General features: G+C 48.0%; 1 long non-coding RNA gene across 10 annotated transcripts in view; it reads left to right on the top strand.

The window, feature by feature from the left end:
- Positions 1-23,147, top strand: part of LOC105605336 (uncharacterized) — a 327,912-nt gene that overhangs the window by 132,657 nt on the left and 172,108 nt on the right. The gene's annotated exons all lie outside the window — the stretch shown is intronic.

Genomic DNA, 23,147 nt, shown 5'->3' with positions numbered 1-23,147 from the left:
TCCATTGCCCAGACCCACTGCCTCCATCCCCCAGACCCACTGCCTCCATCCCCCAGACCCACTGGCTCCATCCCCCAGACCCACTGGCTCCATCCCCCAGATCCACTGGCTCCATCCCCCAGATCCACTGGCTCCATCGCCCAGACCCACTGGCTCCACCCCCAGACCCACTGGCTCCACCCCCAGACCCACTGGCTCCATCGCCCACACCCACTGGCTCCACCCCCAGACCCACTGGCTCCATCACCAGCCTCAGTCTGGTGCCTGGTGATCTCTGCTCAGATGGTAGCACGGTCTCTGGCCCGATGAGCGGCCTGGCCCCGTCTCCCCAGCACAGAGGAAAGGGTGGCTGTGCCCCTGGTGGGCCTGGAATGAAGTGGGTATGCCCGGCCTTCGCCCCGCAACCCACTTCCCTCCTGGTTGGAGCAGCCTCCCCAGGAGAGCAGGTGGGCATCTGGTCTACCCACCCCAGCCACCGGCACACAGGGTCACACCTGCCCAGGCAGGTGGGGATGGAAGGCTACCTGTGGAGGCTGACCCAGACCCGGAGGGTCTCTCGCGCTTCTAACCTACACCTTCCTCGTCGGCTTTCATCAAGCACAGAAGCTGCTTTTTATTTATTGATTGATGTTTGACTGCACTGCGTCTTACTTGTGGCCCATGGGCTCAGAAGTTTCTTGAGGCAGCTTGAGGGCTTTGTTGCTTCTTATATTCCCTGACGAGGGATGGAATCCACGTCCCCTGCGTTGGAAAGTGGCGTCTTACTGGACCACCAGAGAAGTCCCACAAATGATACTTTTTAATTCCAGTGCTCTTGATTTCCCTTAGCTCACTTGTTTCCAAATTCAGCTTAAGAAAAAGCTGTTGTTAATTTAGCAGGTCCTCTTAATCCGCACATAGTAGATAATCGGCAAATCTTTGCCGAATGAGTAAGCATCCTCAGTTTTATGAATTGGTCTCAAGTTTATGTGTTTGCAGAATTTCAGGAAAATATGAATCATTTAGCCAAGGTTACCACAGGGGATAAAAGATAGTCTCTGTGTATATTGCTTGTCTCAACTATATTTTGCATCCAAATTTGATTAACCTTATTTTTGGTGAATACAATGAAATGACTTACACACGCTATCCCTTTTCTTAAGAAATATAGTAACTTTTTCATGCATCCTATGGTGATTTTTGAGAGTGTGTACAAGTGTTTGTGTCTGTTGGGGGAGGCAGAAGCTGAATTGTATATGAATATGTAATTAAGGCTTTTAGCATGCTCTTTATTTGGTTTGATTTGATCTGTTTTCAGTTCAGGGTGAAAAGTAAAATCCAACTTTGACAAAACCAAAAGCGTCATGAAGATGATATAGTTTCAAACACATCAGTCATTTGGACACAAACTCACGCCCAGCAGTGATTCAAGCAGGCAGGTCTCCGCTGGTTGGTCTGGTTTTAGATTCCACCAGATCTTCCCGACTTGGAGTCCTGTGTTTATCAGGCGGCCTGTATGCTAGTTGGTCAGGATATCAGGATATCAGATATCCAAAACCAGAAATCTTTTCACACTGCCTGGTTCAATCAGTGTAGCAAACCTCTCTTCCACACATTCAGGTCAACAGTTTTAACCTAGCCTCTGTGGCTGAAATTGGAGCCCAAGACCCAAGTGTTTCTTAGGAATGCATTTCTCCTTTGTATCTTGACCGTTCTCTTTTTTGAGGCAGTCCACTGCAGTGCCTCCAGCCACTCAGAGCCCTTTCCCAAACCATATGTAAAGATCGTATGTGGCGTCCGTTTGTCACTCTCAATTCGGAGTCCTAAAGAAGGAGTCTCCCCTTCAGAACATTCAGAAACTTGAAATGGGTTGTGTACCATCTAGGATAAAACTAGACAACATATCAAAAAGCAGAGACATCACTTTACCAACAAAGGTGCATATAGTCAAAGCTGTGGGTTTTCCAGTAGTCATGTGTGGATATGATAGTTTGATCATAAAGAAGGCTGAGTGCCAAAGAATTGATGCTTCTGAACTGTGGTGCTGGAGAAGACTCTCGAGAGTCCCTTGGACTGCAAGGAGATCAACCCTGAAGATTCATCAGAAGGACTGATGCTGAAGCTGAAGCTCCAGCACTTTGGGCACCTGATGCGAAGACCTGCCTCACTGGAGAAGACCCTGGGAAAGGTTGAGGGCAGGAGGAAAAGGGGTGACAGAGAGTGAGATGGTTGGATGGCATCATCGACTCAATGGGCATGAACTGGAGCAAACTCTGGGAGATAGCGGAGGACAGGGAAGCCTGGTGTCCATGGGGTTGCAAAGAGTTGGACATGACTTAGCGACTGATCAACAATGACAATAAAACCATCTAAATAACATCATCATTCCTTTGAAAAGGTGCAGTTAGACAATATTGAACACCACTGTAAAATTTGTGTGTGTTGTTGCTGCTGCTGCTGCTAAGTCACTTCAGTCGTGTCTGACTCTGTGCAACCCCATAGACGACAGCCCCCCAGGCTCCCCCGTCCCTGGGATTCTACAGGCAAGAACACTGGAGTGGGTTGCCGTTTCCTTCTCCAATGCGTGGAAGTGAAAAGTCTCTCAGTCGTGTCCAACTCTTTACGACCCAATGGACTGCAGCCCACCAGTGGCTCCTCTGTCCATGGGATTTTCCAGGCAAGAGTATTGGAGTGGGTAGCCAATCCCTTCTCCGGGGGTTCATCCTGATCCAGGGATTGAACCCTGGTCTCCTGGAGTTGTGGGCAGATTTCCTAGCATCTGAGTCGTTAGGGAAACTCAAAAGTGGTACTTGTTTAGTTTTTATGTAGCATCTCATTCTACCCCACTGCCTTGGGAGACGTGCAGACGTTTTTAGCAAGGAGAAGATAGAGGTTTGCAGTGTGTATCCCACTGTGTGCAGGTTTGCAGTTTGTATCCCACTGTGTGCAGAAGTCAGACTTCTGAGCAGCCTGGATTCACACCACACTCCGGCTCCACGCTCCTCCAGAATCCCAGTGCCAGCCTCTTTTAGTCGATACCAAAGCTTCCAGAGAACAAGTAAGACTAGACTGTCCACGCACACACACCAAAAACATCAGGGACACAAGATAAAAGCCAGCAGAGAGGGCTGCTGGGTGGTGTTAGAGATGTGTTTGCCTCTGATGTATTAATACCTGATGCCCGGTGAGTCTCACAGTCCCCACTGGTGTGTGTGTGGCTTCTTGTCCCCAGTCCACATCTACCCTCAGGAGCAGGATGACTCTTTTGAGTTGCTACAGCTGCCTTCCAGGTCTTCCCGCACCAGGTCTTAAAAAAAATTTTTTTTTAATTAAGTTTTATTGGAGTACAGTTGTTCTATAGTGTTGTGTTACTTTCTGCTGTACAGCAAAGTGAGTCAGTTATACACATAAATCTATCCTCTCCGTTTTGATGTCGAGGTTACCACAGAGCATCGCATTCCCTGGGCTGTCCAGGAGGTTGTCGTTGCTTATCTATTTTGTGCTTAGTATCAGTAGTGTATGTATGTGAATCCCAGTCTCCCAGTTCTTCCCACCTTCTCACTCGCCCCTTAGCATCCACACATTTGTTCTCTATACTGGGCATATACCCAGAAAAAAACGTAATTCAGAGATACGTGCATCCCAGTGTTCCCTGCAGCAGTCTTTAGAATAGCCAGGACAGGTAAACAACCTTAATGTCAATCAGCAGAAGAATGAATCAAGAAATTGGGGGAAGAGCTGACTCATTTGAAAAGACCCTGATGCTGGGGAAGATTGAGGGCGGGAGCAGAAGGGGACAACAGAGGATGAGATGGTTGGATGGCATCACCGGCTCAACGGACATGAGTTTGAGCAAGCTCTGGGAGTTGGTGATGGACAGGGAGGCCTGGCGTGCTGCAGTCCACGGGGTCACAAAGAATCAGACATGACTGAGCGACTGAACTGACCTGAACTGGTACATATATACAATGGAATATGACTCAGCCATAAAAAGGAACCCAACTGGGTCGTTTGCAGAGACGTGGATGGATCTAGAGATGATCACACGGAGTGAATTAAGTCAGAAAGAGAAAAGCAAATATGGGATCCTAAGAGCAGTCTTGCATAACGTCTTCCTCTTTCTCTGTGCTGTGTGAGTTGTGTGCCTCATCTCAGAGGGTCAGGCACATGACCTCCAGAGAATCTGAGAACAGTCCAGAGAATCTGAGAACCATAACTTTCTTCAGACAGAAGGAGGATGTGTAGCCTGCTGCTGTGTTTTCACTCTTGTCCTCTTGCCAGGGACACAGGCAGTTCATATTACGTCCCAGCATGTTCTTGATGCCCCCCTGGGTCACCTTTCCCTGTATTGATTAAAAAGATGTACAGTGTGAGAGGTGCTAGTTCAGTTTTATTTGGGGCAAACTGAGGACTCTAGCCCAGGAGACAGTACCTCCGTGAGCTCCAAGAGACTGCTCCAAAGAAGCAGTGGGGGAAGATGGATATTATATATGATTTTGATGGGGATCATGCAAAGAAGCGCTTACTTTGCAAAACGTTTTCTGCCAGTCACGAGGAGCTGACATCACCACGAAGGGATTTAGTGCTTTTCTAGATATGAGGAGATGCCAAGGATTGGGCAGGAAGAGAAGGGGATGACAGAGGACGAGATGGTTGGATGGCATCACTTACTCGATGGACTTGAGTTTGAGCGAGAAGGGGAGGACAGAGGACGAGATGGTTGGATGGCATCACCGACTCCATGGACATGAGTTTGGATCAACTCTGGGAGTTGGTGATGGACTGGGAAGCTTGGCAGGCTGCAGTCCATCAGGTTGCAAAGAGTTGGACACGACTGAGCGACTGAACTGAACTGAACCCCACTTAAGGATTGAGATCATGAAGTCAGTTCCTGAGATAACTATCAAAATGATCTCTTCCATCAATTTCCCTGGAGCACAGAGTGCCTCCCTTTCCACCCTTACCTTCTTCACTGGGTGTCAAAGGTCAGCAGCTGCAGCAGCGCGGGGTTCAGTCTCCGCAGAGGCGGATGGCAAATGGCCTTTTCGCTGTTGTTGAAAGAAAGAAAGTGAAATAGCTCAGTCATGTCCGACTCTCTGCGACCCCACAGACCGTAGCCCGCCAGGATCCTTCATCCATGGAACGTTCCAGGCAAGAGTGCTGGAGCGGGTTGCCATTTCCTTCTCCAGCGGATCTTCCTGACCCAGGGATTGAAGCTGGGTCTCCTGCCCTGCAGGCAGACTCTTTACCATCTGAGCCACCAGGGATGCCTCATGTTGTGGTTCAGTTGCCGGCAAATGCCCTTGGCCGGTGCCTGTTTGCAGTTGATAGGCAAGCGCCGGTGTGGAGCTGACACCTTGTCAGTTGGGAAACTGCCTCTTTTCTATGTCCCCTCTGGACCTGGGTTTCGTCATACACTGTACCTCACCTCACCCAAGTCCTGGCTACTTTACTCACTCGGCAGGGGCTGGGAGGAGCTTCCACTATACGTGTTAACCTTGAGGCCACCTCCCCTCTTCTCTGAGCTTCTTCTGAGCCTCCTACCCCTTTGTAAACTGTTCATTTTCAGTAAATTCCCACGGACTGCTAGCAGCTAGCCCTCACATACTGGCAAACACAGCAAGTGAAATGTAACTTTCTTCCCATCCCAGGACAAAGAATCCAATTACTAAGGGAAATTTTAGGCAGACAGGTGGTTTTAAGAGCCTTTGTGTGTTTAGTCTCCGAGTCGTGTCCGAGTCTTCAGCACAACCCCATGGACAGTAGCCCTCCAGGCTCTTCTTTCTGTCCATGGGATTCTCCAGGCAAGAATACTGGAGTGGGTTGCTGTTTCCTACTACAGGCGACCTTCACAACACAGGGGTGGAACCCTCATCTCCTACATTGGCAGGTGGGTTCTTTACCACTGAGCCACCAGAAGGGAAAAGTGAAAGTGAAAGTCGCTCAGTTGTATCCGATCGTTTAGCACAACCCCATGGCCTATAGCCCGCCAGGCTCCTCTGTCCATGGGATTGTCCAGGCAAGAATACCAGAATGGGTTGCCATCTCTTTCTCCTGGGGATCTTCCCAGACCAGGGATTGAACCCTTGTCTCCTGCATTGCATTCTGTACTGCTGAACCACTTGGGAAACCCCAAGACCCTTTACTATGGTTTAAACAATTCCTAAAATAATTTTCTTCTCTTTAAGGAAGTTCTTTGAGCCGAGAACCAAACACAGCAAGAATTATACTCCCCTAAGTGACTCTAGTTTTCCTGAGAATTTTCAGGTGAAGGCATTTTTATGTTCCCAAATGCTGAAACATTTTCTAATCTTCACTGATCGAACCTTCTAACAACCTGGTGAATTATATCTACATCTGAAGTGGAACGTAGGGGATGCCCCAAAGCTTCTCAGAGACGTTTCGTAATGATTTAAGGGTAAGAACCGTGTCTGATGGAAATGACAGGCATGGTTCATCTATGAAAGCCGAAATGAGATTCAACCTTGACTGCACACGGGTGTTTTTCCACCGTGCCGTGGAACTCTACTGCTTGTGATGTAGATAAAATTGTGGGTTTTGACTTGTTCAAAAACACCGTGTGTGTGTGTCTGTGTGCCCACTCAGTCACGTCCGACTCTTCGTGAACCCAAGAACTGTAACCCGCCAGGCTCCTGTGTCCGTGACATTTCCCAGGCAAGAATAGTGGAGTGGGTTGACATCTCCTACTGCCGGGGATCTTCCCGACCCAGGGATGGAACCCATGTCTCCTGCATTGCAGGCAGATTCTGTACTGCTGAGCCACCAGAGTAGAACCTCTTTATGTGACTTTATTCAACATCAAACCCTGACTGTCAAAGAGGATGACCAAAAAGCCAGTAATAGGATTATGTATTTTGCTAGATGATTTTAGCTCTACGTTCTGGTTGACAGTTTTCTCTGAAAAGCAGAGCAGATACTGACTTTTTTTTTTTCTTTTTACTTTTTGGCCATGCTGCACAGCATGTGGGATCTTAGTTCCTCAACCAGGGATCACCGTTGCACTCCCTGGAGTGAAAGCTTGGAGCCCTAACTGCTAGACCACCAGGGAGTCCCCGCAAGCATACATTACTAATATTATTCCATTTCATGGTTTGTTTTTTTGGTTACTTTTATAAAAAAATTAAATTTATGTATTTTTAATTGAAGGAGAAATATCAATAACCTCAGATATGCAGATGACACCACCCTTATGGCAGAAAGTGAAGCGGAACTAAAAACCCTCTTGATGAAAGTGAAAGAGGAGAGTGAAAAAGTTGGCTTAAAACTCAACATTCAGAAAGCGAAGATCATGGCATCTGGTCCCATCACTTCATGGGAAATAGATGGGGAAACAGAGGAAACAGTGTCAGACTTTATTTTGGGGGGGGCTCCAAAATCACTGCAGATGGTGACTGCAGCCATGAAATTAAAAGACGCTTACTCCTTGGAAGGAAAGTTATGACCAACCTAGATAGCATATTCAAAAGCAGAAACATTATTTTGCCAACAAAGGTCCATCTAGTCAAGGCTGTGGTTTTTCCAGTGGTCGCGTATGGATGTGAGAGTTGGACTGTGAAGAAAGCTAAGCGCCGAAGAATTGATGATTTTGAAGTGTGGTGTTGGAGAAGACTCTTGAGAGTCCCTTAGACTGCAAGGAAATCCAACCAGTCCATTCTGAAGGAAATCAGCCCTGGGATTTCTTTGGAAGGAATGATGCTAAAGCTGAAACTCCAGTACTTTGGCCACCCCATGCGAAGAGTTGACTCCTTGGAAAAGACTCTGATGCAGGGAGGGATTGGGGGTGGGAGGAGAAGGGGACGACTGAGGATGAGATGGCTGGATGGCATCACTGACTCGATGGACATGAGTTTGTGTGAACTCCGGGAGTTGGTGATAGACAGGGAGGCCTGGCGTGCTGTGATTCATGGGGTCGCAAAGAGTTGGACACGACTGAGCGACTGAACTGAACTGAACTGAACGGCTTTATAATATTGTGTTTGTTTCTGCCAAACATCAGCATGAGTCAGCCATAGGGATACATGTGTCCCCTTCCTTTTAAGCTTCCCTCATACCTCCCTCCCCATCCCAGCCCTCTAAGGCACCACAGGGCGCTGGTTTGAGCTCCTTGAGTCATACACCAAATTCACACTGGCTACCTATTTTATGTATGGTAATGTATATGTTGGGGCTTCCCTAAGTAGCTCAGCTGGTAAAGAATCTGCCTGCAATGGAGGAGACCCCAGTTCGATTCCTGGGTCAGGAAGATCCCCTGGAGAAGGGATAGGGGACTCAATCCAGTGTTCTGGGCTTCCCTGGTGGCTCAGATGGTGGAAAATCTGCATGCGATGAGGGAGACCTGGGTTTGATCCCTGGGTTGGGAAAGATCCCGTGGAGGAGGGCATGGTGACCCACTCCAGTATTCTTCCCTGGAGAATCCCGTGGACAGAAGAGCTTGGTGGGCTGCAGTCCATGGGGTCGCACAGAGTCAGACACGACTGAAGCGACTTAGCAGCAACAGCAGTGCTGTGCAAACAGAGGTCAGCGTTAGAAGGGGAGGCTGTGGTCAGCGGAATTCTAACCTGGCCCCAGGATTCCTGCCCTCCCTCCAGCGACCACACCCTGTCCCATCCCACCCCTTGAATGGGACCCACTCCTGTGCTTACCTCAAGGATGTGGGGAAGGCAGAGGTGAATGAAGACAGCGGACTGCGAGCTCATGGAAGAGACGGAATGCTGAGTGGGCTGGAACTTTTTTTAAAAATTATTTTAATTGGAGGCTCATTCCGTTACAGTATTGTAGTGGTTTTTACCATACATCGACATGAATCAGCCATGGGTGTGCATGTGTTCCCCAACTTGAAGCCCCCCTCCCACCTTTTATAGAGGGGCCCAGGGCTTGGTTCCCTGGTGGCTCAGCGGTAGAGAATCTGACTGCTGATGCAGGAGGCACGGGTTAGACCCCTGACCCAGGAAGAGGCCACGTGCGGGGAGCAGCTAAGCCCGAGTTGCACAGCTATGGAGCCTGGAGCCTGGAGTCTGGGAGTGGTAACTGTTGAGCCCACGCGCTGAAACTCCGGAAGCCCTAGAGCCTGTACAAGAGCAGCCACCAGGATGAGAAGCCCAAGGACCATGACACAGAGTAGCCCCTGCTCGCCACAACTGGACAAGGCCAACACAGCAACGAAGACCCATCGCCGCCGGAAATAAAACATTAAAAAATTATTTTTTTAAAAAAAAGGGCCCAGGACTTTCCTGAAGGGAATGAATGTATTGCAAGAAACATAGGTTCTTGGTCTGCTGACCTCGAAGAGGCAAAACAGCACGTTACCGCCACGTGGAAGGAGCTGAGGGCAACTGTGGGCAGCTGAGAGTCAGCGAGGACATGGGGTCCTCCAGGCTGGGAACTGAAGTCCATCCGTAAGCTGAGTGAAGCTGGAAATGGAGTGTAGTTTGATAGTGAGACCTCAGATGAGAAGACAGCCTGGTCAACAGCCTGATTTCAGCCTGGGGAAGACGGTGCGCACAGAGAGGGTTAACCCCTTCCTAGACTGGTGCCCTACAGGGTGAATGATCCCATGTGTACATGTTGCTCTTAGAAGCTGAGATCTTGGGGTGCAGGGGGTTGTTATGCAGCGTGGAAAAGAGTCCACATCCATCACATACACAGAAGCATCCAAATACTGAGTAAGAGACACGGTGTCACAAATGCTCTGTGTGTTCTTTCAGGGAGTAAAGAGCCTGAATTACTGAACGTGCTTCAGTGGGACACTCTAAGCCAAGAGCTCCCGGTCATGGGTGCCATCCAGCTGGGAACCACCCACTGCTGTTCTGCTTGCCCTTCACCGGTCACGGGTGCCATCCAGCTGGGAACCACCCACTTCTGTTCCACTCCATCTGCATCTAATGACTTCTGCCCCTCTTGCCCTTCATTTCACTCCCAAGATATCTCTCTCTCTCTTTTTAATGTGGACCGTTTTCAAAGTCTTGATTGAATGTGTTACAATATTCTTTCTGTTTTGCACTTCAGGTTTTCTGGTTTGGGAGGGAGGGCACTTGGGATCTTAGCTCCGAAACCAGGGCTCTAACCTGCACCCCCCGCCCCCGAGGCTCCCCCAGACGTCGCTCTTTTATGAGCAGCTATTTGTGCACGCGTGTGCTTCTTGCCCCTGGATGTCTGGGAATTCTCCAGGCAACGGTACTGGAGTGGGTGTCCATTCCCCTTCTCCAGGGGATCGTCCCCACGCAGGGACTGATCCTGGGTCTGCCGCACTGCAGGCCGACTGTGTACCATCTGAGCCGCCAGGGAACTGTTCTTCGTCTATCACAAGCTTTCGCTGAACCTAGAGACTTTGATTTCTCTTTTATGATTTCCTCTGAGTTCATAGAATGAAAAAAAAAGAAGTGGTTTGTGTTAAAACAATTGTACTTTGGGGACAGAAGGATCAGTTCGGTTCAGTTGCTCAGTCTTTTTTTTCTTTCAGTTGCTCAGTCTTGTCCGACTCTTTGCGACCCCATGGACCGCAGCACGCCAGGACTCCCTGTCCATCACCATCTCCTACAGTTTCACCCAATTTCATGTCCATCGCGTCGGTGATGCCATCCAACCCTCTCATCCTCTGTCGTCCCCTGCTCCTGCCTTTGATCTTTCCCAGCATCGGGGTCTTTTCCAGTCATGTTGGGTCTTCACATCAGGTGGCTCAAGTATTGGAGCTTCAGCTTCATCTGAAAGTTTCGTTTTGTTTTAAGAAGACCCTGTATTAAAAGTGTTAGTGTTGATTTAGTACAAAAAAAATTCATCTTGTTTGGTTCCTGAAAATTGCAACTTAATATGAAGGTGTAAGTAGAGAAGGTTTTCCATTGGCCTGACCGAATCTTTTGGCAGCCTTTTGCTGGCTTTTTGTTGCACAAATATCTCATGTTTTAGTGTGACAAAGAGCAAGGGCCCTGAGTAGAACTTTCCCACTGCCGTGAGGAAGACTCGTAGCTGTGTGTGTGAGTGCCTCAGGCATTCTGACAGTTTGAGGGCGAGCCTGTGTGTGAACGAGATTCCACTAGCAGAGTTCTGCCCACCAGCAATTGTCTCAATATCCCTTATACATGCGTTCTGTCTTAAGAGCGAGTCAGTTCCATGAACACCTTAAGCATCATTGAAAAAAAGTGGTACCGTCTGCTGCTGCTGTTGCTGCTGCTAAGTCGCTTCAGTCTACATCATTACAAATCGTATCTTGTCCAAACTCAGGCATGTTATCCCCATAAGAACTCCTTATGTGAAAAGATTTAAAACCTAGAGAGGCAAGTACCCCAAATTCCCTACTCCTCCTCCAGACTCATAAATACTTAACTGATTCATAACTACAGTTCTAGCAATTGAAGGAATACTTTTTTTTTTTAATGTAATAACTGAGACAGAGGTTATTCTTCCTGGCACAGTTATTTGTTCTTTGTTTTAAAAAAGCCATTTATTTAAAAAAAATTGTTTACCTTTAATTGGAGGATAATTGGTTTACAATATGGTGTTGGTTTCTGCCGACATATGTCCCCTCCTCCCAATTAATTCTAAAATAAAATAAACCAGAGGGTTTAATTTTGTTGTTGTTGTTGTTTTTAGTATGAAGCCCTTTTTGGTTTTGGCTTTCCTTGTGGCTCAGCTGGTGAAGAATCTGCCTGCAATGGGGGAGACCCAGGTTTCATTCCTGGGTCAGGAAGATCCCCTGGAGCAGGGAAAGGCTACCCACTCCAGTATTCTGGCCTGGAGAATAGTCCATGGGGTCGCAAAGAGTCAGACGCAACTGAGCGACTTTCAGTTCACTTCACTTCCTTTTATGATGATACGGTTCTGGTATCTCTGAAGTCAGAGCTGGAGCCTGTGCCTTGCTGCACGGCCCGTGTCTCTTATGAACCTCTCTAAACCTTGAACTTCAAGACTGTACCAGACCTTGGTGTTTGCACGGAAGGGCTGAAATTTGCAAAAGTAGGCTTTACTGGGGAAAACATCAGGAAAACTCAAAGCGGAAAGATTTTGGAAAGTAGTATTCTCTTTTTTTGAATGAGGAGATGCGTGAGATATTGAAAACGTCAGGGATCATGCGTGAGGCAGTTAAGAAAACCTTCCTTCAGAGACTTTGCATTGAACCTGAGAGAGCCGTCCATGGGCCAGCAGGCGATCGAGGTGCTGTTTACCGCAGGAACCTTAATGCAGATTACTCTTTCCCGAGTCTGCTTGTTATCATTCAAATCAGAGAGCGCGGACCGCATTTTCCTGTCTCCGTAGAACCCCCTGGATCTTGATGCTCATACACGTTCCAGTAGTAGAAGTTGTTTGTGGCCTTGAATGATTCCACTGGCTGGGTCTGGAAGACGCTCCTGCCTCATGTTGGAATCTGCGACGCGCATTTGCTTATACTCATTAGCTTAAGTTCACGCCTCTCCTCTGAACAGTCCAAGGTGCTCTTGGTAGAGGCTGCCCGTAAACCCGAAGGAAGAGGCAGTCAAGGAGAAAGGCAAGGAAATGACCTTGAGATGAGAGTGAGTGAGGAAGGGTCAGGTGATGCTACGAACGTGGCGTGGCCCGTGCCCTCTTTTCGGAAACTGTAAACGTTTTTTTGATGTGGACACTGGTCATTTCAGGAAGCCGAGAAGGTGACGACGGGCAGAGAATACCAGGTTTCTGTGGCTTTTGTTTGTTTTTCTGGAGTTCGGGAGACACACTGCCTCCAACTGAAGGGAGTGTCATTGATGATGTCATCATTTTTTTCAAGTATTAAAACCTAGTGTTCACTCTTGGCTGTTGTAAGCTGTCTAGATAACCCCATTTTATTTTCAGCGCAGACAACCGTTCCTTTCATTCCACTTTCCCACGCAGGGCCCCAGCCTTGCGTGCAGCCTGGCACCCAGTTTGTGAGCCACGCTCTCTGCTGGCGAGCTTCTCTGTGGCTGGTCCCTGCTGATCCCTGCAGTATCTCCTACCCACACTCTCAGCGTGAGGTCCTTCTGGTCTCTTTCTTCCCCGAGTCCCTGCCCTCAGCGCTTTTCCGAGGCTGCCTTCTCCTCCCCTATCACACTTGTTCTCCCAAACAGCCAGCTGCTGCTTCCCCTCTGCTTTATGTGTGCTGCTGGCTGGTGACTGCAGCCGTGAAATTAAAAGGCGCTTGCTCCTTGGAAGAAAAGCTGTGACCCACCTAGACAGCATGTGAAAAAGCAGAGACATTACTTTGCCAACAACGGTCCATTTAGACAAAGCTATGGTTTTTCCAGTGGTTATGTATGGATGTGAGAGTGGGACTAAAGAAAGCTGAGCGCTGAAGAATTGATGCTTTTGAAGTGTGGTGTTGGAGAAGACTCTTGAGAGTCCCTTGGGCTGCAAGGAGATCCAATCAGTCCATCCTAAAGGAGATCAGTCCTGAATATTCATTGGAAGGACTGATGCTGAAGCTGAAGCTCCAGTCCTTTGGCCATCTGATGCAAAGAACTGACTCATTGGAAAAGACCCTGATGCTGGGAAAGATTGAAGGTGGGAGGAGAAGGGGAAAACAGAGAATGAGATGCTTGGATGGCATCACTGACTCGATGGACATGAGTTTGGGTGGACTCCAGGAGTTGGTGATGGACAGGGATGCCTGGCATGCTGCGATCCCTGGGGTTGCAAAGAGTCAGACACGACTGAGCGACTGAACTGAACTGAACTGAGCAGGCCTCTCATTGTCTGTGCACTCCACTGGAGCCCTTTCTTCAGTGTTTTCATCAGTTCAGTTTGCATCAGAAAGGGTATTATCACTGCCAGGCAGTCATTTCCTTCCTTTGCGCTTTAGTTACAAGTTCACAAGGGGTGGGGGCTACGGTGTTGCCAGGACTGAGCTGTGTCCCCCAAGTTTATATGTGGGGGCCCCAACCCCCAAGAGGGTGGGAGTTGGAGGTGGCTAGGGTTCGATTCTGTCATAGCATAACCCTTACGGTAGGGTCAGCCTTGTCCTAAGAAGAGGAAGACAGGGATGAGGGAGTCCGCCTTGGCCTCGTCAGCCTGCAGACCTGTGAGAGAGAAATTTCTGCTGTTTAAGGCCCTGTGCGTGCTAAGTCGCCTCAGTCGTGTCCAACTCTTTGCAACCCCATGGTCTGTGGTCCACCAGGCTCCTCTGTCCGTGAGGTTCTCCAGGCAAGAGTACTGGAGTGGGTTGCCATGCCCTCCTCCTGGGGATCTTCCCAACCCAGGGACTGAACCCGAGTCTCCTGCATTGGCTGGCAGATTCTTTACTGCTGAGCCACCGGGGACGGTCCCATTAATCCCCCTGGTCTGTGGTATTTCATTACAGCACCCTAAGCTCATGAAATCGGCACCTCGAAGCCTCTGAGCCCACCCACTTCCATGGCAACACAGCATCCCCGTTTCAGCTCCTAGTGACCATCCTTCCCAGGAAAACTCTCAGCTTCCCCAGTTGCTGTTTCTGAGTCTTTAAACTGCAGACCTATCTGGGCCATCTTACTTTTCAGAATGTTCTAAAGACTGTGTGGGGATGTTCTCAAATTATTTCTGGCTGAAAGGGAGGAAAAAAAAAAAATTAGGAGGTGGTGTGTATTCCAAAGGATAGGCATCCCACACTGGAGGTTTACAGAGTTAAGTTTTGGAAAGCATTTTGGTTGTTATTTCATAGATTTCTGTAAACTTGTAACTAAAGTAAATAGCAGAATAAGAACAGCGTCAGTGGCACATATTGACTGGTACTACAGGCTCCAAGAAAACAGATTTTGTTAAAATAGTTTCCCACATTTTCCAGTTCTGTCTTAAATTTGGTTAAACATGTAGAATTCTCTAATTAGCTTTTTGCTCATCTGATGAAATAGAGCGCCTCAGGCTTGGCGTTGCAGGCAATGGAACCTTTCCGTGGTAATAACTTGTTTTAAAAAAAAAAATGAGATTTGCTTTGCATTTAAACAACATACATACTTCAATTGTGTGGTTTTATGGTTGACTAGAGGTTGCAAAAAGGTGATTGTGATGTCTGCATCTGTTTTTTCAAAAATTAATTTTAATATGAGTTTAAAGTGAAATCAAGGATCTAGCTTTTCCCAAGCAGAATGATACTTTAGTTTTCATTAATTTCAATCCCCTTCAACCAGTTAAGCCTGGCAGACAGATGAGGCCAGGTCAGGAGTTACTGATTAAACAGGAGAACCCACAGAATGGAAAAGTTCAATGAATCCAGCCCATGTTACAGGCTACCAGGCTATAATCACATTTTTGTCCATAATCACTGAGACTCTCTTAGAAAGTTTGGCATTCCCGACTATCACTCAAAATATAAATTCATAAAACTTCTTATTGATTTTAGAACAGGAAGACTGAATCCCAAAGAATTCAGTCATTATAATTGTCTCCAAAATACAGAAGGATTTCCTTGACTTTTATTTCAGCTAAATGGGCATGAAACATAACTTAGTGTAATCCTTTGTTGTTATCAGTCTAAGTTTGGTTCAACTGTGAAAAGGTTAAGAAAAAAAGTAAGTCTTAAAGTTAAGACTTAAAAAAATGTTTCTATTTATCATTTTTATTTCAGTGTGAACAGGTTAAGGAAAAAAATAGGTCTTAAAATTAAAGAGGGGATTCTTTTTTTTTTTTAAATTTTTTTTCAAGAGATGTTTAATTTACATTTTTTTTCCTACTTTAAACTTTTTATTTTTCTATTGGGGTATAACTGATTAACAATATTGTGATAGTTTCAGGTAAACGGTGAACAGACTCAGCCATACATACACGTGTATCCATTCTCCCGCAAACTCCCCTCCCATCCTCGCTGCCACATAACACTGATCAGAGTAAGGAGGGGATTCTTTACTGAAAACTGTATTCACTTAGGATTTCTTTCTTTTGCTGTGCAGGGTTTTGACTTCTGCACACAGGCGTTGTCTGCTTGCTGAGAGCAGGGGCTACGCTTTGTTGTGTGGGCTTCTCAGTGTGCTCACTTCTCTTGTTGCTATTCTGGTGGCTCAGCTGGTAAAGAATCCGCCTGCAGTGCGGGAGACCTGGGTTCCATCCTTGGGTTGGGAAGATGCCCCGGAGAAGGGAAAGGCTACCCGCTCCTGTATTCTGGAGAATTCCATGGACGGTGCAGTCCGTGGGGTTGCAAAGAGTCAGACCCGACTGAGCGTCTTTTACTTTCTCTTGCTGCAGAGCATGGGGTCTTAAGCACACGGGCTTCAGTGGCTGTGGCAAGTGGGCTGGGTCGATGTGGTGCACGGGCTTAGGTGTTCTGAGCCACGCAGAATCCTCCCTGACCAGGGATCGAACCCGTGTCCTCTGCACTGGCAGGTGGATTCTTAACCACTGCCCCACCAGGGAGGCCCCACGAGGGCACTCTTAGTGGAACACCAAATGAGATCTGTCTGAAAGCCGTTTTAAAAGCTTGAGCAAGCATTGTGAAGGGCTCTTCAAAAAGAGCTTGTGGCACCCACTTTCCCTGAATTATAGGCATTGAGGAAAACCCCAGCAAGCTCTTACCGGTTCGTGACTCATGCTGTGTGAATGCAGAAGATTTCTGACTCACATCAGCCGGTGTCGAAGTGGCCTTTGAAGTCTCGAGTGCTTCGCCGATGCATAAGAAACTTTAAATAGAACATACCGGGCAGACCAAGTGTCTCGGTGAATCCACACACTTAGGAGAGGTCTCCGAGGTCCTAGCATCTGAGATGTTAAAACACACGCGTTTCTGCTGACGCCTCTGCTGTTGGCAGACAGCTAACCCTAATAACTTTCCAAAGAGGGCCCCTCTGTCCTCCCTGCAAACCTGACTGTGGAGGAGACTGTCAGTACGTTAGAGACAAAGTGCGGCTCACTTCCACGAGTCAGTGTCGCCCTGCTCCAGGAGAAGACAGGTGAGGCAGCAGATGAGGGCATCATATGGTTTTCTTTTTCCTTCTGTACTTGAAGGATAATTGCTTTACAATTTTGTGTTGGTTTCTGCCATACATCCACATCAGTCAGTCACAGGTATACATATGTCCCCTCCCTCCTTAACCCCCCTGCCACCCCGTCCCACCCCCCTAGGTTGTCACAGAGCAACAGGCTGAGTTCCCTACTTCATACAGCAAATTCTCCTCTATTTTACCTGGAGTTCCTTGGTGGCTCAGACAGTCAAGAATCGGCTATATGTTCCTCCTCCTCACTGAAGGAGGAAATAGACAGAACAAGCTCCATCTTGAAAGCAGGACTCCTATTTTCTTGGACTGGACTGTGGACTTTGAGCTCTATGCCCAGTGTCTATGGAAACAACTTACTAACTGGAAAACCAGACCGCCCCCCCCCACCCCAGAAGGAAGAGCCGCAGGGCTCGTACCTAGACTCTCTGTCAAGTAACACCCTAATTGTCTGTGTAACCGAATAGAATCATACATTCTATTCTGCTTATTGGGATATGACCACAGGCCTATTGATAATTGTCTATTGTTAACTACCTAGGTCTAAAGGCATATGAATCACGGGTTAACTTTGTATCTTTCTTTTCCTTTGTTCAGACTAGATTCTGGGAATTTGGGGAAGTAGGTTTGGACACGTACACTTAGGGTATATAAGGTTTTCACAAGACCTGGTCGGGGTCCTTGGCTAAGAGGAGACTCTGCCTGGGGCCCAGCGGTGTAATCAACTGCACTCCACAATCTACATCGTCCTTCGGAGTGAGTTTGTTTCCCGGAACGCGTGGCTGCAATACTACCTCATACCTCAAAGTCTCACAGGCTGGCTATTTTACGTGGGGTTCCCGGGTGGCTCAGATGGTCGAGAGTCCACTGTGTGTCTCACTGTTACTCTTACAGTTCATCCCTCTATCTCCAGATCTGTTTTTAAGAAAAACAGAAAGAAAAACTTAAGAAGTTGCTCTCGATGTATTTTTGGAGCACGTGGCCCCGTTTTGGGAGAGTAGTAACTGTCGTAGTAACCAGCTTCATTTGCCCTGACAGCCTTGTCCACAACCCTTCTTAAAAGGAATTGGGAAAAGAGGTCTCGTGGCTTTGGGACCGTGGTTGCCAGGGGCTGTGCTGGTGGCCAGTTGGGGTCTGTGCAGGTGGAATGGCCTCTGTGGCAGCGAGGGCCGTGGAAGCATGACCAGTCCAGCAGCCTGAACCCTGACTCGGCCCTTTCCTGCTTGGGCGTGAAAGGTTGCTGCTTAACCACAGAAGACGCCGGGATTCTTGGCCTCCAGAGGAGAAGAATTCAATCTGGGGCCAGGGACGAGGCTTGATTGCTCAGAGCTTTTGTGTCATAAGGTTTTATTAAAGCATAAAAGAGAGAGAGAAAGCTTCTGACACAGACACCAGAAGGGGGCGGAAAGAGAGCCCTCCGGCTAGTCTTTAGACGGATGTTGTATAGCTACTAGCGGTCAGCTAATCAGAGGAAGGAAATGTCTCAAAACTCAGAGACTGGCACCAGGTGAGCCATCCCGGGCCATAAAACGATCGACATGAGTCTTGAGGAAAGGCAGATTTCCACCCAAATATATAGTTTCGTTAGCACAGATTAAGACAACAATGTAGAACATACTGGTCTGTCAAGGCAAAGGCTCAGAACCAACTTGAAGACAGAGTCTGGGGTAAACGCATAGTACATTAACATAGCTTCAGACAAACATTTCCATACGAAAAATGCATTGGTTAGCTCAGTGAAATTCATAATGGCCTTTGTTTTACTAACCCATCAATATTCGATAGATAATTTATTAATAAAGGTCTAAGGGATCAAGGGTCTTCCCAGGTGGTGCTACTGGTAAGGAACCCATCTGCCAGTGCAGAAGATGTTAGAGATACGGGTTTGATCCCTGGGTTGGGAAGATCCCCTGGAGGAGGGCATGGCAACCCACTCCAGTGTTCTTGCCTGGAGAATCCCATGGACAGAGGAGCCTGGTGGGCTACAGTCCATCAGTTCAGTTCAGTTCAGTCACTCCGTCATGTCCGACTCTTTGCGACCCCATGAATCACAGCATGCCAGGCCTCCCTGTCCATCACCAGCTCCCGGAGTTCACTCAGACTCACGTCCATCGAGTCAGTGATGCCATCCAGCCATCTCATCCTCTGTCGTCCCCTTCTTCTCCTGCCCCCAATTCCTCCTAGCATCAGAGTCTTTTCCAGTGAGTCAACTCTTCGCATGAGGTGTCCAAAGTACTGGAGCTTCAGCTTTAGCATCATTCCCTTCAAAGATATCCCAGGATTGATCTCCTTCAGAATGGACTGGTTGGATCTCCTTGCAGTCCAAGGGACTCTCAAGAGTCTTCTCCAACACCACAGTTCAAAAGCATCAATTCTTCGGCACTCAGCCTTCTTCACAGTCCAACTCTCACATCCATACATGACCACAGGAAAAACCATAGCCTTGACTAGATGGACCTTAGTCGGCAAAGTAATGTCTCTGCTTTTGAATATACTGTCTAGGTTGGTCATAACTTTTCTTCCAAGGAGTAAGCGTCTTTTAATTTCATGGCTGCAGTCGCCATCTGCAGTGATTTTGGAGCCCAAAGAAATAAAGTCTGACACTGTTTCCACTGTTTCCCCATCTATTTCCCATGAAGTGATGGGACCGGATGCCATGATCTTCGTTTTCTGAATGTTGAGCTTTCGGCCTAGTTTTTCACTCTCCTCTTTCACTTTCATCAAGAGGCTTTTTAGTTGCTCTTCACTTTCTGCCATAAGGGTGGTGTCATCTGCATATCTGAGGTTATTGATATTTCTCCCGGCAATCTTGATTCCAGCTTGTGTTTCTTCCAGTCCAGCGTTTCTCATGATGTACTCTGCATATAAGTTAAATAAGCAGGGTGGCAATATACAGCCTTGATGCACTCCTGTTCCTATTTGGAACCGATCTTCATGGGGGGTTGCAAAGAGGGGAACACGGCTGAGTAACTAACACTTCACTTTATTAGAGGGGTTTCCTTGGTGGCTCAGAGGGTAAAGAATCTGCCTGCAATGTGAGAGACCTGGATTGGGTACCTGGCTCAGGACAGTCCACTGGAGAAGGAAATGACAACCCACTCCAGCATTCTGGCCTGGACAATCCCATGGACAGAAGAGCCTGGTGGGCTACAGGGCTACGGTCCACGGGGGTCCCAAAGAGTCTGACACAACTGTATGAGTAACACTTTCAGTTTTAAGGGATTAAGAATTGCTGTCATTTTCAATCAACAGAACAAAGGGAACAGGAGTAAAAAGAACTGCACATACTCTGTGTTTAAATGAAAAAATTAAAAACAAAGTATCCTAATGGTGGGTGTTAGGAATGGAAACACGGCCTTGCTTCAGGAGATGAGGGTGAGGTGTCTATCTTGTACTGAGGTCTGTGCTGTGAATCCCGGGGTCCCGAAGAACATGTGCTGCCTGAGGGAGCAGACCCTTACTTGGCGGGGGCGTCAGCACACTCATAAGATTGTGATGGGACTCACGGTAGGGCCGCATGCTGGCCCCTCAAGGGATGGCCCAGGCCATCCGTCATCTCTGCCTGCTCCCTGCTCCCCTGCAGACAGAAGACCCCGGGTGACCGTGATCACCACAAGGGCAGGGAGCATCTTGGGGGATCTTCTCTCTCCAGGAGATCATGCCCCCTGTTCTTTTCCATTTTCTTATCTTTCTTTAATTTTTGGCTGTCCAGGGTCTTCGTTTCTGTGTGTACTCTCCTTTCTGGTTGCAGGGCTTGGGATTCTCACGGGGTGGCTTCTCTTGTTGCAGAGAATGGACACAGGAGCCCAGGATCCAGTGCTTGTAGCACACAGCTCAGTTGCTCCAGGGCACGTGGGGTCTTCCCAGAGCAGGGAGCGAACGTGTGTCCCCCCTGCAGGCTGGTTCTTAACCACAAGTGGGCCAGGGAAGTCCCTCTGCCCTCTTTTCTAATGCAGGATTCTGCAACACTGTTACATCAAAGTGGATACAGGAGAGTTATTCCATGAAGCCAGATTCTACATGTAGAAACTGTGAGTGAGTGTCGTGGATACAACTCTGCAAAACTTTACAAAGAAAAGCTTTGAGTGCCAGCTTACAACCCAGTGGTGTTTCAAATGCAACAGTTCAAAATGCAGACACTGATTTATCAATAGGCCTCAAAGAGGCCAGATACCACTGATCTCTTTGCTGCCTGAGGAAATAACAAAGTCAGTGATATTTTTTTTCACCCTCATACTTTCCAGTGCTATCTGGGAACTATAGATGGAAAGTTACTGATACACTCAATTAAACAGATAGTATCTTGCAGTTACTAAATTTGGTTTTCTTTATAGGAGTCCTGTGCAGACACATGCAGGGATAATTACATGCAATTTGATATCACAATATAAGGCAGGACAAGTTGAAAGAAGCCAGTGGTTGTTCATGTCTCTAAACTACTATCCAAGGGCATTTTCCCTAATTAAACAGAAGGAGATGTGTGGACTTGTAACTTTCATGTTTTATTTCTGAAAGAGCTCAAAACCTGAAGGGAAAGGGAGAGGGAGGTCGCTCAGTCGTGTCCAACTCTTCGTGACCCCATGGACTGCAGCCCACCAGGCTCCTCCGTCCATGGCACTCTCCAGGCAAGGGTACTGGAGTGGGGTGCCATTGCCTTCTCCAATGCATGAGTCTGCTGTTGCTGCTGCTGCTGCTAAGTCATTTCAGTCATGTCCGACTCTGTGTGACCCCATAGACAGCAGCCCACCAGGCTCCCCCGTCCCTGGGATTCTCCAGCAAGAACACTGGAGTGGGTTGCCATTTCCTTCTCCTGAAGAGTTATCCTGAAAACCTTGAGTGAGTTTTGTATCAGTATCAGTGCCACCAGTGTCATGGTCTTTTGCACCAAGAAATTCATGCAAAACAGTCCCATTATTTCTTGTTCTCGTTGCCCCTATCTAGGAATTTTCTTCACAGATTAGGGGGAAAAAAAAAAAGAAAAAGATTTTCCCCCAAATCCTTTTTTAGGGACAGCAAGCATTCATGCATCATAAACGGAAACCATAGTCTTCACAAGGGTGTTTTCTTGGAGCAGCAAATTTTGGTTAGACACTGTGGTCATCTGGACCAATCATTTAGCACAGGTTCATGGCAGAAATTACAATAATCACCTCACAAGGCAGTAAGAGTACAGGATCAGTTCAGTCCAGTCCATTTCAGTTGCTCAGTCGTGTCCAACTCTTTGTGACCCCATGAACCGCAGCACGCCAGGCCTCCCTGTCTATCACCAACTCCCGGAGTTCACTCAAACTTACGTCCATTGAGTCGGTGATGCCATCCAGCCATCTCATCCTCTGTCGTCCCATTCTCCTCCTGCCCCCAATCCCTCCCAGCATCAGTCTTTTCCAATGAGTCAACTCTTCGCATGAGGTGGCCAAAGTACTGGAGTTTCATCTCTTAATAAGCCAATAAAAAGATACCACGCTCAGATACTAGGTGATCGTTCCAGGCAAGGGGGTTGATGAAAGGAATGGTTGAGGCGAACCTTTCTACGAGTTGATTCTCTGAAGAGTTGGCCTGGTGAATTGAGAGCCACACGTTGGTGCCGGTGATGGGGACGCATTGACAACAGCTTGTTGTTGGAAACCCTTCCCTGGGGAGTGAAGGTTCCAGTGTTTGTGGACTCCATTCTGAGTCTGTGTGTGCTAAGTCGCTTCAGTCGTGTCTGACTCTGAGACCCTGTTGACTGTAGCCCACCAGGCTCCTCTGTCCATGGGATTCTCCAGGCCGGAACACTGGAGTGGGTTGCCATTTCTTCCTCCAGGGGAATCTTCCCGACCTGGGGATCGAACCTGTGTCTCTTACATCTCCTGCGTCAACAGGCGGGTTCTTTAGCGCTAACTCGACCCGGGAAGCGTGGTTTTCCACCCACTGCTGGCAAAGCGGCACCTTGCCCAGTCTGGAGCTAAATGCCCCAGGGTTTGCAGCGGCCATTTAGATGCGCATAGAGGCACCTTGCCCAGATGGAACACTCTGGGACAGTCCTCTCAACCCCCCGGGTGTGTGTGCAGTCTCAAGCGCCCCTGCCAGACCCACTGGCACCTCCCTTAACTGTTGGCGTGCATGATGACGTCCCGACCACAGTTGCACTTGTCTGTCGAAACAGCTGTACGTGTAAACACAACTTTGTTACCGCCTCGTACAAGTGGGCTGGAAATCGTATCAGACCAATCCGCAGCAAAGGGGTTGATTCAGCATGCTGAGGGAGTGGTATTCTGATGAGGA

This window comes from Ovis aries, chromosome X, assembly GCF_016772045.2.
Source record: "Ovis aries strain OAR_USU_Benz2616 breed Rambouillet chromosome X, ARS-UI_Ramb_v3.0, whole genome shotgun sequence".
Taxonomy (NCBI): Eukaryota; Metazoa; Chordata; class Mammalia; order Artiodactyla; family Bovidae; genus Ovis; species Ovis aries.
The sequence above is the reverse complement of the archived record's forward strand: the minus strand, read 5'-3'. Positions and strand labels throughout refer to the sequence as shown.